The sequence below is a fragment of the Bidens hawaiensis genome, unplaced genomic scaffold (genome assembly GCF_021521415.1).
Source record: "Bidens hawaiensis isolate Kalapana, Puna unplaced genomic scaffold, B.hawaiensis_p1.1 tig00005467_1, whole genome shotgun sequence".
Lineage (NCBI taxonomy): Eukaryota > Viridiplantae > Streptophyta > Magnoliopsida > Asterales > Asteraceae > Bidens > Bidens hawaiensis.
Genome location: NW_027491349.1, coordinates 352,178 through 364,831, shown reverse-complemented (window position 1 = coordinate 364,831; position 12,654 = coordinate 352,178). Strand labels below are relative to the sequence as shown.

Below are 12,654 nucleotides of genomic sequence, written 5' to 3'. Positions count from 1 at the left end.
TAAAAAACCGGTTTAATAACCGGTTCTAACCGGTTTTTAAACCGGTCCAAACCGGTTTGGCCGGTTTGAGTTTTCAGCAATAAAAACCGGTTAATAACCGGTCCGGTTATTAACCGAACCGGTTTTTTTCTGGATAAAAAAAACCGGTCCGGTTAATAACCGAACCGGTTTTTTCAAAAAAACCGATTTGTGCACCTCTACTTGGGGTCATGCGTACATGAACGCTACGGATTTGGATCTTGCAGAGGTTGGTATTACGAAAGCACTCGAGGTCAGACCGACTTTTTTTGACCTTTTTTTAATAAAGTTATTAGTATTAACGTGTACTGACAAGTGACGGAAACGCTAATTTGCACAGGTATTAGAACTCAATAGCACAAACCTAAAGGCTTTGTAATAAAGGGCTCAACTGTAGACATATACTGGAACAAGAAAACTGGCCTGCTTTAAAGTGTCCAACCTCACATTAGAGCGGTTCTGTTTAACTATCAATGTTGAAATTGTCTTATGTAATTACATCCTTCTGTAAACTGTTCGTTTGACTTTCAAATTCAATTTTCATATGTGATTGGATCTTTTGTAAACTGATATGGTTATTTTGAGTTACCTGTTCGCAATGCATGTCTCCTCACAAGTCGGGTAATAGGTCGGTTAGTTTACTTTGTCGTCTCACAAATCCGCCGCAGCATGTGGGTTAATAACACAACGCACGTCTCTTTTTTCACGGTGTGATGCACCCCCGCAACGCGGGGGGTCAAAAATCTAGTTTCTTATAATAAGTATGGCATATTATATATACAGAGTAAGAGAGAAAGTTGATATAGGTTCCAAGACTTTCATATATATAAGACACTTGTGCACCATATTATTCAGCTTTGGTCCGTTGGCTTGGTGTTGTTTGAAAGTTGGTGTTTCCATGATTTGTCCGGGTTCAATAGGCAAGAGAGTATTTCTTCAATTTTTTTTCATTAGTCATTATTGGGCCCCCAGATTCTCAACAAGGGAAAAAAAATAATTTTTTTTCAATTTTTTTTTTCATTTGTGTTATTATTGGGACATCAGACAATGTTTTGATAAACATAAATTTAAAGCATTTATAAAACAAGTTTATAATAAATCTAACTTTTAAAACGTCTAAGTTTTACCAACCAATTTTTTTTCTAGATTCGTAACAAACATTTTGTTTTTTATTTTACCGAATGCGTGTCGTCTCACCGCCACAATGTCCGGGTTGACAATGTTCGGGTTTTACTGACTGACCGCACAACGTCTAGTACCGACAATACTCGGGTTTTACCCACGCCTAGGTTTTATCGAACTTTATTTTAGTTTCGTCGCCGTAACAACTATAAACGAAATCGACAATTGTGTTGAGCCATATAACAAACCATAAAAATAAAGGAACAAAAGAAGAGAAAATTTCATCCCACATTGGTGGAGGAAAGAAAATGAGAAGCTTCCATCATAATATAAATAGATTTGTAAGTCCTTGTCTCACATCGCTAGATTACAAAACTAGTGAGCTCTTTATAAGAAAGAAAACTCATATGTTAATGTTCTTATAAGACATATCACACCCAGTGGTTCTAGCGGAGGGTACGAAAACACGCACGTGCACGGGCAAAGTGCGATGGGCGCAATGTGGCACTTTAATGGTGCACTTTGCACTTCGCACGCTCGCATAAGGGCCGCCTTAGTATATTTGTCGAAAATTAAGATCTTAATAATCCTTCCATCGCGATACGCGATGGGTTTAGATTAGCGGCCTCATCCATCGCGTAGCGCGATGACGTGTAATTTTATCCAGATACTTGGCGGCATAGACGTGGAAGTTACGCATACGTGACACGTTGCATGCCACGTAGCATGCCTACGGCTGACTCGGCCAAGCTACGAGATTCTTCGCGATACGCGACGCCCGTTGTGTATGGTCATCGCGTATCGTGATGGGGTCCAAAATCAGCTATAAATAGGTTGGCAACGGGACTTCATTTCTTGTCCAAAATCTCACATTTCTCTCTGAATTATTACACACACATACATAATATTAAGAGATAGTATAATCCCCGAGTTATCGTAACGATATCCTATCCGATCGAAAGAAATATACACGAATCCGAAAGCTCTGCCTATTAAGGTAAGACATTGTGCCATTGTGTAAAGTTTCTACTCTCGTGATTATCGTTATGATTATTGGTTTTATACTAATCTAGATATACTACATTGTGTTTATCCTAGGTGCTTAATATCAAGAGGCGTTTTCATTAATTGTAAACTTGCAATGTGAGACATTCGAGTTTTTGTACCACTCACATTTGTGTGAGACAACTATTTTCCCGACACTGTCATGATGATTTCAAAACCTATAAAACTTATGGCAAATGGTTTAAATATTTTCAAATATATTTTTAAAGTATTTTAAATACATTACAGTGATTAAGTCTCTGTAGACTTACGGGTTGGTTAATACTGGTATTGTGGAGTTTTGTATACAAGGCTTGCCTACCGGGCTATTACACGTTACTTATTGGACAAGTGTTAGCCAATAAGTAATATGACCACAGTCATAGATACGGTCGAGTGACAAGTACCTTTCAGTAATTTGTAAGCAGACATTTGTAAAAACATCTTAATGCTATAACTGTAAAATGTGTCATTTACAAATGAATGTACTCACCAGTATTTCTTGCTGATTAAATATTTTAAACATGTTTAAGGTGACTTGTTAGAGACAAAGGAATGATGCATGCGGACTTCCAGCTTAAATAAGTGGTTTGTCACAAGAATAAAGAAACGTGTTTTGTGAATTAGGGTTTATCCCTATAAAGTTTATGTTTGTATCAAAATGGGTTAAATTCCCAGTTTATAATGAAAATAAAAATGGTGTTTTATAACTCTGATAATTTTTCCTAACTACGGTTCTGATGAAATATTCTGCTGCAAATAATTTAATAAACACCGATACCACCAATCATTGTTCACGGCTTCCCTCCCAGGGTATAAGGGTCGGGGGCTGTGACAAGCCACCACCGAGAAACTCGGATTTTTACCAGCGCCCCGGTTTACCGACTCGCCACCACAACTCCCAAATATTAGTCGACTCGCTGCTGCAACGATCGAGTTTTACCAACGACCGGTAAAACATTGTTTTAAATGTGTTAATAAAAAAATTATAATATGTTATACGAGTGTTGTTGAGTCATTGTCTCAACATCTGGGCCTGACTGACGTCACCCCAGTGGCTCACCTCTATTTTTATTTTTTGTTTTCATTTTGTTTTAGTTCCAATACCATAACGAATGTAGCAATTATCAACTAGATTTGCGTTGACTTGTTGTCTTCCGGGACCAACTGACGCCACCCCAATGGGATACCTCAATTTTTATATTTATTTTTTGTTTTCAATTTGTTTTAGTTTCAATACCGTACGAACGTAGATAATATTGACTAAATTCGTGTTGACTCGCCGTTACGACACCTGAGTTTTACCGATCGATTTTACCGCGCAACGCACGAGTAAATCACTAGTTTATGTATAATATACCCTTAATTATTGCGGACTTCAATGTGTATACGACCATGCGTAGTGGTATGGAGAGAATTGATAGAGAAGTGTGCCACGTGACGCCCAGTCAACAAGAAGATAGATTGTATTTTAGGGGTGTAGTGGCATGAGAAGTGGGGGGGGGGGGGGTTGAGATGTCACAATTTTAGTGAATATACAAATAAAAATATAATAAAATTTAGGCGGCCCCCCAATTTCCTACACAATCTCAACAAGAAATTTCTTGTTCAACCATCTTCTTGATCCATTTCTCGGCAAGGGGGTGGGGGAGGTGGTGTCCTCCAATCTCCCTCCCATTCTCGTTTTCCTTCTCGTCCACTACGAACAGTCTAACAAGGAACCACCTATATATCAAACAACCACGTAGGATCCATAAATTTTTAGTATGGGAAGTTAAAAAAGAATGAGTAAAAAAAATCAGGTTAGAAAATTAGGAGGTTTCGGTTTAGAAACCGCTTTAGCGCTTTTAAATCCCTAATGCCATATTTTTATTGTTGTTTAACATGTTTTGTTGGCGGTTAAACGTGGCGGGTCTATGCCTTACTAGATTTTTGATAAAATTTTGTTGATCGTTAAAAAAAATAAAAATCCCTTATGATGTCGATTTTACCCTTGTGTTATTAGTGAAAAAGAATTGTGTATAGAAAGGGCCGAGTTCTTGATGGGCTTCAAGGGTTATAGTTTTGAAAGCATATTTGGAGTTAGGCTGTTAGCTTTTTCATCACTGAAATTGGGCTAATAGCTAGCTATAAATAACTCAACTATTAAATCACTTAAAATCAGCCGGGCTAGAATAATCGGTTATTGATTGCTTGGTTATTATTCACACCTTATCCGGAACTAGTAAACGTCCCCGCATGTTGTAGCGGAAACGTTGATACTCCTAAACCCGCGTTTCACGATCGGAATGTTAATAAATAATAAATTTACACTATGTATAAAAATTCTCGACTGATATAAGATAAATTTACACTACCGAGCGAAAAAATGAAGGGGCCGGGCTCAAAATTTCGATCGGAAGCGGGTAAATTTGCACTATGTATAAAAATTTCGGCCGAAAAAGGATAATTTTACACCATCGAGCGAAAAACGGAGGGGACCGGGGCCACCCCTGGCCCCAACTAAGCTACGCCATTGTCGGTTAGGTTTGTTATGGTTCCGTAACTAAAGCAAAAAAAAATGCATTCATCAACGCCTAAATAGCAAAAATTAACATATCTAAAAAAATAAATAAATTGGAAACGGTACTAATAACTAAACCTAAAAAATAGATTCGTCAACATCCAATCGCACATTTGGTCGGTGTTGGTTAGATTCGTTACGATACTGGATGCAAGCCCAATGGTAAATCATATAAAAATAAAACCTAACAAAAAATTAAATAATTTAAAAACAAATAAAGAACACCCCCCCCCCCCAACCCCCACCCCCACCCCCTCTCCTTTACAAGCTTCTTGTTCCAAATACATGTTGCATTTTTTAATCAAGTTTCAGTTCACAACTCAACCAAGAGAAGAAATCAACTTACAAACTAAACTGAAGCAATGGGCCTTGAGAGCGCTGGCACACAAATACAACATGATTCGGTGGGTCATGTTTACATTTTGGTTGAACCCAACACGAACACATAAAACTAAAAGAAAACATGCCAAAACACGAATAGCTTAATTAGATGTTCACATAATAACAACAATTTCGATTTTGCATGTTGCTATAAAACTTAAGTTCTAATATCAAACACCCTTAGAATAGAAAATATAAAATGCCGATATCATTCATGATAGGTTTATGCATGTCACGTCATCATTTAAACTTTAATTCAAAGTGTTAATGTCTTAAGACATAATTTAAGGAACAAGAGTAACGTTTGCATTATATTTTCCTTCCATGCCGATATCATTCAAACTTTCAAAGTGTTTATGGCTTTGTTTCTTTTTGATATTCTTTTACATATTATATCCATTTCTTTTAAACAAAAGTCAGACAACAATGTATTTATTAAGTTTATAATGCCATAGTGCTTCAAAAAGAGTTGATTGCTCATCCTAAACTAAAACCAATCACCACCCTTTTCATTCAATTATTAGAGAGAAACGAATAAATACCAAAATTTGAATAAACATCTTCATATCCACATGTGTTTTACATGGCATTATAATCCGAATTGAAGGTCTAAACAATCCTTAAAACAAAACTTATTAAACAACATTATTCCAGTTTAAAGTGCATCAACTGAACTACAATAATATTAACTATTTATTTATCACTCGTACCCTATAAAATAGAGTTACAACTTATGTTAAATAAAAAATCTCATCAATAGCAAAGCTCTGAGAAGGATGAGATGTAGACAACCAGCATACCTCTATTCCAATAAACAGAGAGATTGCTTTCAGTCAGACACTTAACTCTAGAAAAAACTTCATTCAATATAGTGAAAGACATGGCATACAAATATGATGCTAGTGAGCTAATGATGGTTTCAAAACTCCAGAAACATTATTATACCCATAATAGTATAACAATATATCATTAGTAGACTACCAATAATCGAGACAAAGTATAAAAGCTAGACAAATCATTAGGAAAAAAAAACCCTATAAAAGATGAACTAAAATTTAATAATGCTAGCCACAAATGAAGCATTAGATTCTTTTCCAGTGACTTGTTAGCGCATAACATGATTAGGATAATAACAACTTATATTATGCACGTCCCCTACTATATATATTAACAGCAGCTAGTACCATTATCATTTCATAATCACAATAATCCAATCTTAACTCTTATGTTCACCACTAGTTTCAAAAACACCCAAAACACTTTGAGAACATGAAGCCAAAGAATATGGTCCTGATGGCGGTAACCTTAGCGGTATGCTACTGTTATGTGGCGGCTAGCCGCCACAAAACGTATATAGTTCACATGGACAAGACCGTTAAACCATCCGTGTTTCCTGACCACGTGGAATGGTACGAAACGTCTATGAGATCAGTATCCAAGTCCACACGTATATTGTATGCTTACGACAACGTTATGCACGGGTTTTCCACAAGGCTAACCGCTAAGGAAGCGGGTTTACTTGAAAAACAGCCTGGGGTTATCTCGGTTCAAGAAGAGGTGACATACCAGCTTCATACAACTCGGTCACCCGAGTTTCTTGGGCTAGAAAGGAGTGGTATGATGCATTCCGGGTCAGAAATATCAGGTGGTGATGTGATCATTGGAGTGGTGGACACGGGTGTGTGGCCCGGAAGTAAGAGTTTAGATGATACGGGTTTTGGACCCGTTCCTCGTTGGTGGAAAGGCAAGTGTGAAACCGATACAGGGTTTAACAGAACGAGCTGTAACAAGAAATTAATCGGCGCACGGTATTTTTGGCAAGGGTATGATGTGACTTACGGGCCGATTGATGAAAATTTCGAGTCTAAGTCTCCTATAGATGACGATGGACACGGTACACATACTGCAACTACTGCAGTAGGGTCTGCTGTCACCGGGGCGAGTCTTTTTGGTTTTGCAAAAGGGAAAGCCCGCGGGATGGCCCCACATGCGAGGCTGGCGGTTTATAAAGCATGTTGGATGAGTGGATGTTTAACTAGTGACCTATTAGCTGCAATGGAGCAGGCGATCATAGATGGTGTTCATATATTATCACTCTCGATAGGTGGTTCGATTTCTGATTATCCCAATGATGTTGTAGCTTATGCCTCATTTAAAGCAGTATCCCATGGAATATTCGTATCCTGCTCAGCTGGTAACGACGGGCCTTCGCCTCTGAGCCTATCAAACGTCGCCCCGTGGATAGCTACAGTGGGAGCGGGGACTCTAGACCGTGATTTCCCGGCTTATGTTACCCTTGGGAACGGAAAGAAACTATCTGGAGTATCAATGATACCACTCGTGTTTGCTGGTAATCTCACTAACATGACAAATGGCAATACATGTGTACCCGGTTCATTGCCACGGGGGCATGTTACTGGGAAAATTGTGATGTGTGAACGCGGGGTGATTTCTCGGGTGGAAAAGGGAATGGTGGTAAAGGCGGCCGGTGGTGCAGGGATTATAGTAGCCAATAACGAGGCATACGGTGAAGAAATGGTGGCGGATAGCCATCTAATACCAAGCAGCACCGTAGGATATAGAGCTGGTGATGAAATCAAAAGATACATAGTCTCGAATCCTAACCCAACGGCCACGATTACATCCGGAGGAACTCAGTTAGGGATCCAGCCATCACCAGTAGTTGCAGCATTCAGTTCCCGTGGTCCGAATCCAATCACACCAGAAATACTCAAACCTGACTTTATAGCACCAGGGGTGAATATCTTAGCGGGTTGGACCGACAGAGTAAGTCCAACTGGCTTTACTGAAGACCCACGCCGTACAGAATTTAACATCGTGTCTGGAACGTCGATGTCTTGCCCACATGTAAGCGGGCTAGCTGCGCTACTCAAGGAAGCTCACCCAGAATGGAGCCCAGCAGCTATAAAATCAGCACTTATGACCACTGCATATAGCACATACAAACACGGTGAAGGGTTGAAGGATGTTGCAACCGGGATGCCATCAACACCATTTGACCATGGTGCAGGACACGTAGACCCCGTCTCAGCCCTTGATCCGGGTCTTGTATATGATGCCTCGGCGGACGATTACCTAAACTTCCTTTGTGCATTGAACTATAGTTCTAATACCATTAAAATATTTGGGGGTGGAAATGCCACGTGTACAGCGGGAAAGAAATACAGGGTGGAAGATCTTAACTATCCTTCGTTTTCAGTTCCTTTGGTGACGTTTTATGCAGAAAACGGCCAAAGCAATGCAGCAATTAATACTGTTAAGTACACAAGGACTTTGACAAATGTGGGTCCACCGCAAACTTACAAGGTTCGAATTTGGTCAAACACAAGGGCTGTGAAGATCAAAGTTGAGCCACCAGAGCTTACGTTTACTGAGAAAAATGAGAAAAAGGTGTACACCGTGACATTTACATCTGCTAGTTTCATGGAATCTGGGACTACCGCTTACGGTCGCCTGGTATGGTCTGGTGGAAAATATGTTGTAAGTAGTCCAATAGCTTTTAGCTGGGAACTATTACTGTAATAATATTGCTTGGATCAAGCAATTTAAATCTGTAAGTCTGTAACCTTTTCTTCGTTGGCAAATAAAGAAGATTAATTCAAATAAGTTTTATAAAGTATATATAAGGTTGTTATTACTGAAACTTATCATTTTATTTATAATTTAGTATTTTTATAGTTTGTTACCTTATATAACAAGTTATTTTTGAAACTTACCATTTTATTTATTAATATCACATCATTTGAGCAACATTAAGTACCATATTCTTTACATGGTGATCAGTCCCAGCTAAAAGCAATTGGACTAGTGACAATGTATTTTCCACCAGACCGCGCTAGACGACCAAAGCTGGTAGTTCCTGGAGGCATGGAACCAGCAATGAATGTCACTGTATACACCTTCTTTTCATTTTTCTTGGTGAAAGTTAGCACTTCTGGCTCAACTTTGATCTTCACAGAAGACGATTTTGACGATGTTGAAACCCTATACGTTGTCGGAGTGCCTACATTGGTCACGGTTCTCGTGTACTTAACCGCGGTTTGTCCTGAAGCTGCCGGAAAAGGAACCCCAAAAGACGGGTAGTTAAGATCTTCTGCCCTGTATTTCTTTCCTTTCACACATTCGAAAGTTTTATCATATATATTCCTAATATCAGTAGAACTGTAATTCAAAGCACAAAGGAAGCTCAAGTAGTCGTTAGTAGAGGCGTCATACACAAGACCTGGATAAAGCATGGAAACCGCGTCAACGTGTCCTGAACCTAGATCAAAGGGAGTTGCCGGCTCTCCAGTTACAACGTCCAACAACTCTTTACCGTTTTTGTATGTGTTATATGCAGTGGTCATAAGTGCAGATTGCATAGCTGCCGGACTCCACTCCGGGTGCGCTATTTTGAGAAGCACTGCTAACCCACTTACATGTGGGCAGGCCATTGATGTTCCCGAGTTGAAATTAAATTCGATTGGAGTCCGTCTCCGTCTACCTGTCCAACCAGCAAGAATATCCACTCCTGGTGCTATGACATCCGGTTTGAGTAAATAAGGTGTGTCCGGATTTGGACCCCTGGAACTGAAATTTGCGACGATGGGGGCTGGTTGGACGCCTAATCTGGTACCCAGAAATGTAAAATTAGCCTTTGAATTATGATCTGTGGCCATATAGCTCTTGACCGCATCGTAAGCTCTGTTATCTATGACCACCGTTGGTATGACCTCGAACCGGATACCAAGCTCTTTGAAGCGATAAATCGTATTAGCTAGAATCATCCCTACACCCCCAGCTGCCCTTACTGTCGTACCCTCGAGACCGTGTGGAGTCAACCCCATTTCACATATTACAATTTTTCCAGTAGCACTTCCTGGTGGAAAGGAACCTGGAAAACATAGGCTACCATTTGTTCTGTTACTAATATCACCTGCCAAAACCAATGGCACCATGGAACCAACTGATACCGGTTCCTTACTAGTATATAATGATGCTCCGGATATTTTCTTTCCATTCCCAAGGGTAACATAGGCAAGAAAATCACGATCCAAACTCGATGCTCCAACTGTAATTATCCATGGGGCTACATTCGATAAGGTATCCGGAGTGAACCCTTCATTGCCTGCAGATGTTGATACGAATATTCCGTGGGATACTGCCCTAAACGATCCAATTGAAACGTCATCCCAGAAAAAATTCCTGTTGCCTCCAATCGACACTGATAATATATCGACACCATCAGCAATTGCTGCATCAAATGCAGCTAGTAGGTCACTTCCTCCACATGCTTGTGTTCCGCGCCAGCATGCTTTGTTAACAGGCAGCCTAGCAAGAGGAGCCACCCCACGTGCTGTTCCTTTCGCCTAACCAAAGAGACTAGCGCCGGCCACTGCTGAACCAACTGCTGTGGTCGCACAGTGTGTTCCATGTCCATGATCGTCCACTGGAGACCTCGACTCCACGTTCTCGTCAAATGTTCCATTGAGCGCGGCTTCATATGCTTTCGAGAAATACCTCGCACCGATTAATTTCCTATTACAACTCGATTTGTTGAACCCTGGACCGGTCTCACACTCACCTTTCCACCTGCTAGGAATCGGTCCAAACCCGGTATCATCTAGACTCTTACTTGCCGGCCATATACCACTGTCCACCACTCCAACAATAACATCACTTCCGCAGTTGGAATCCGGAAGCGATATCTCATCAACGTCGGTTTTATCTAGTCCAAGAAACTCAGGTGATCGTGTAGTATGAAGCTGATATACCGGCTCTTCTCTAACAGACACAATCCCGTGTTGCTGTTTAAGCAACTCGGCTTCATCAACGGTGAGCCTTGTGGAGAAGCCGTGCATAACCTTGTTGTAGGCATACAACATATCTGTGGGCTTGGACACTGATAATCTCAGCGTCTCTTCATACCAGTGCAGGTGGTTGGAAAATGGCGATGGCATCACAGACTTGTCCATGTGAACGATATACGTCTTTCGATGGTGTTTTGGGTCTGCAGCCACGCAATGGTAACATATTATGGCCATTACTGCTATCAGGACAGCATTCTTTACTGTCTTCATCATATCTTCTTAATTAAGATTTTTGTTTTTCTAGTTATCAGGTAGCTGTTGCTATTTATAAGAGAAAAATAATATGCTTATCCTTTATGTGTAGCTATTAATAACATTATATAATTAAGAGTGAAGTTTAAGTTTTGAAACCTGTTCATTTCTTTATAAAAAAAAATATGAAACGGTAGATTTAGGATGCAATATAATACCCCTGTTGTGTTAAATAATCGAGTCAGAAAATGATGGATAGCTAACTAAAGGAACAAGTCAAGCTTAACAGGTCAGGAGTATCTAGAATTATGGAAGCCAAAGCCAAATTTTAACAATCCGCAGCCTCTTAAGCCATTCAAATTATAATAACATGTGTAACACCACGTACCAGGCGACGGAACAGCAGCTGTTGCAGCCTCCAATCTCCCCGAACGTCTTCGACTGCTTGATTAGTCAACTAGGCAATCTCAATTTATAATCCCCAAACATTAGATTATTGTCAACTTAAATTGTGGTTTTGGTTAAGGATTTCGAGGACGAAGAAGATGAATTGCATACTGCATAAGATGGAAACAAATTAATAAACCACATATTATGCAAATTATTTGTTGTCTAAAGTTTTACATATGTGAACTTTTATTTAAACAATTGTGATTTTATAGTTTCAGTATTCAATCATGCTTTAAATTTTAATAACTAGAAATTTTGAAATAAATATAGATTGTCCAAACCTTGGACGTATGTTACTCTCAGTTACTTGACTAAAACTGATAATTAATAAAATGAATAAACATATAGCGTACTGATCTATGCCTATAAGTTGCAACGTCAATTTTAATATTAAATTTAAAATTATGTCAGGGTACTGTTTAAGTATATATCATATGACACATTAATTAATTAAGTTAACAAACTAATTTAATCTTGAACCACATAGGGGTGCTTAATTTTGGGTATTTGGCACTTAAAATAGACCTGGTTGATTTGAGGTTATGGTTCCATTGTAGCTGATCAGTTCGCCTTCTTTTGTAATTCGAAAAGCAGCAGAGAACCAAGTGCGTGAAGAAGAAGAAGAGGGGACCGTTTTCAAAACACCTTTAGGAACAAGAATGATAAAACTATATATTATTTTTGTAATGAGAGGGGTATTTTGGTTATTTTATCTGAAGTTAAAAGAAGGGGTATCCGAGACTGTTACAAAACTGAAATTTGAAACCTCAAACTAGGCCTCTAAACGAACTAAACATTCACTGAACAGTTCGTGAACCGTTTGATGGGAAATTTTCTTTGTGTTTGTGCGTTTAATAAAATGAACGGACATGAATAAGAAATTATGTTCGATTAGTTAAACAAACGAATATGAATAGAGCACCCTTTTGTTCAATTGTGTTCGTGAACGTTCGGTAATTTTTTCATGAACGTTTGTTCATGTATTTTGTTCATGAATTTTTTTGTACATTTATA

General features: G+C 39.1%; 2 pseudogenes; one reads left to right on the top strand and one right to left on the bottom strand.

Moving 5' to 3' along the window:
- Positions 1-6,397: 6,397 nt before the first annotated feature.
- LOC143629801 (subtilisin-like protease SBT1.7 pseudogene) lies at positions 6,398-8,671 on the top strand (annotated as a pseudogene).
- Positions 8,672-8,928: 257 nt separating this feature from the next.
- LOC143629833 (subtilisin-like protease SBT1.7 pseudogene) lies at positions 8,929-11,211 on the bottom strand (annotated as a pseudogene).
- Between the last annotated feature and the right edge of the window lie 1,443 nt (positions 11,212-12,654).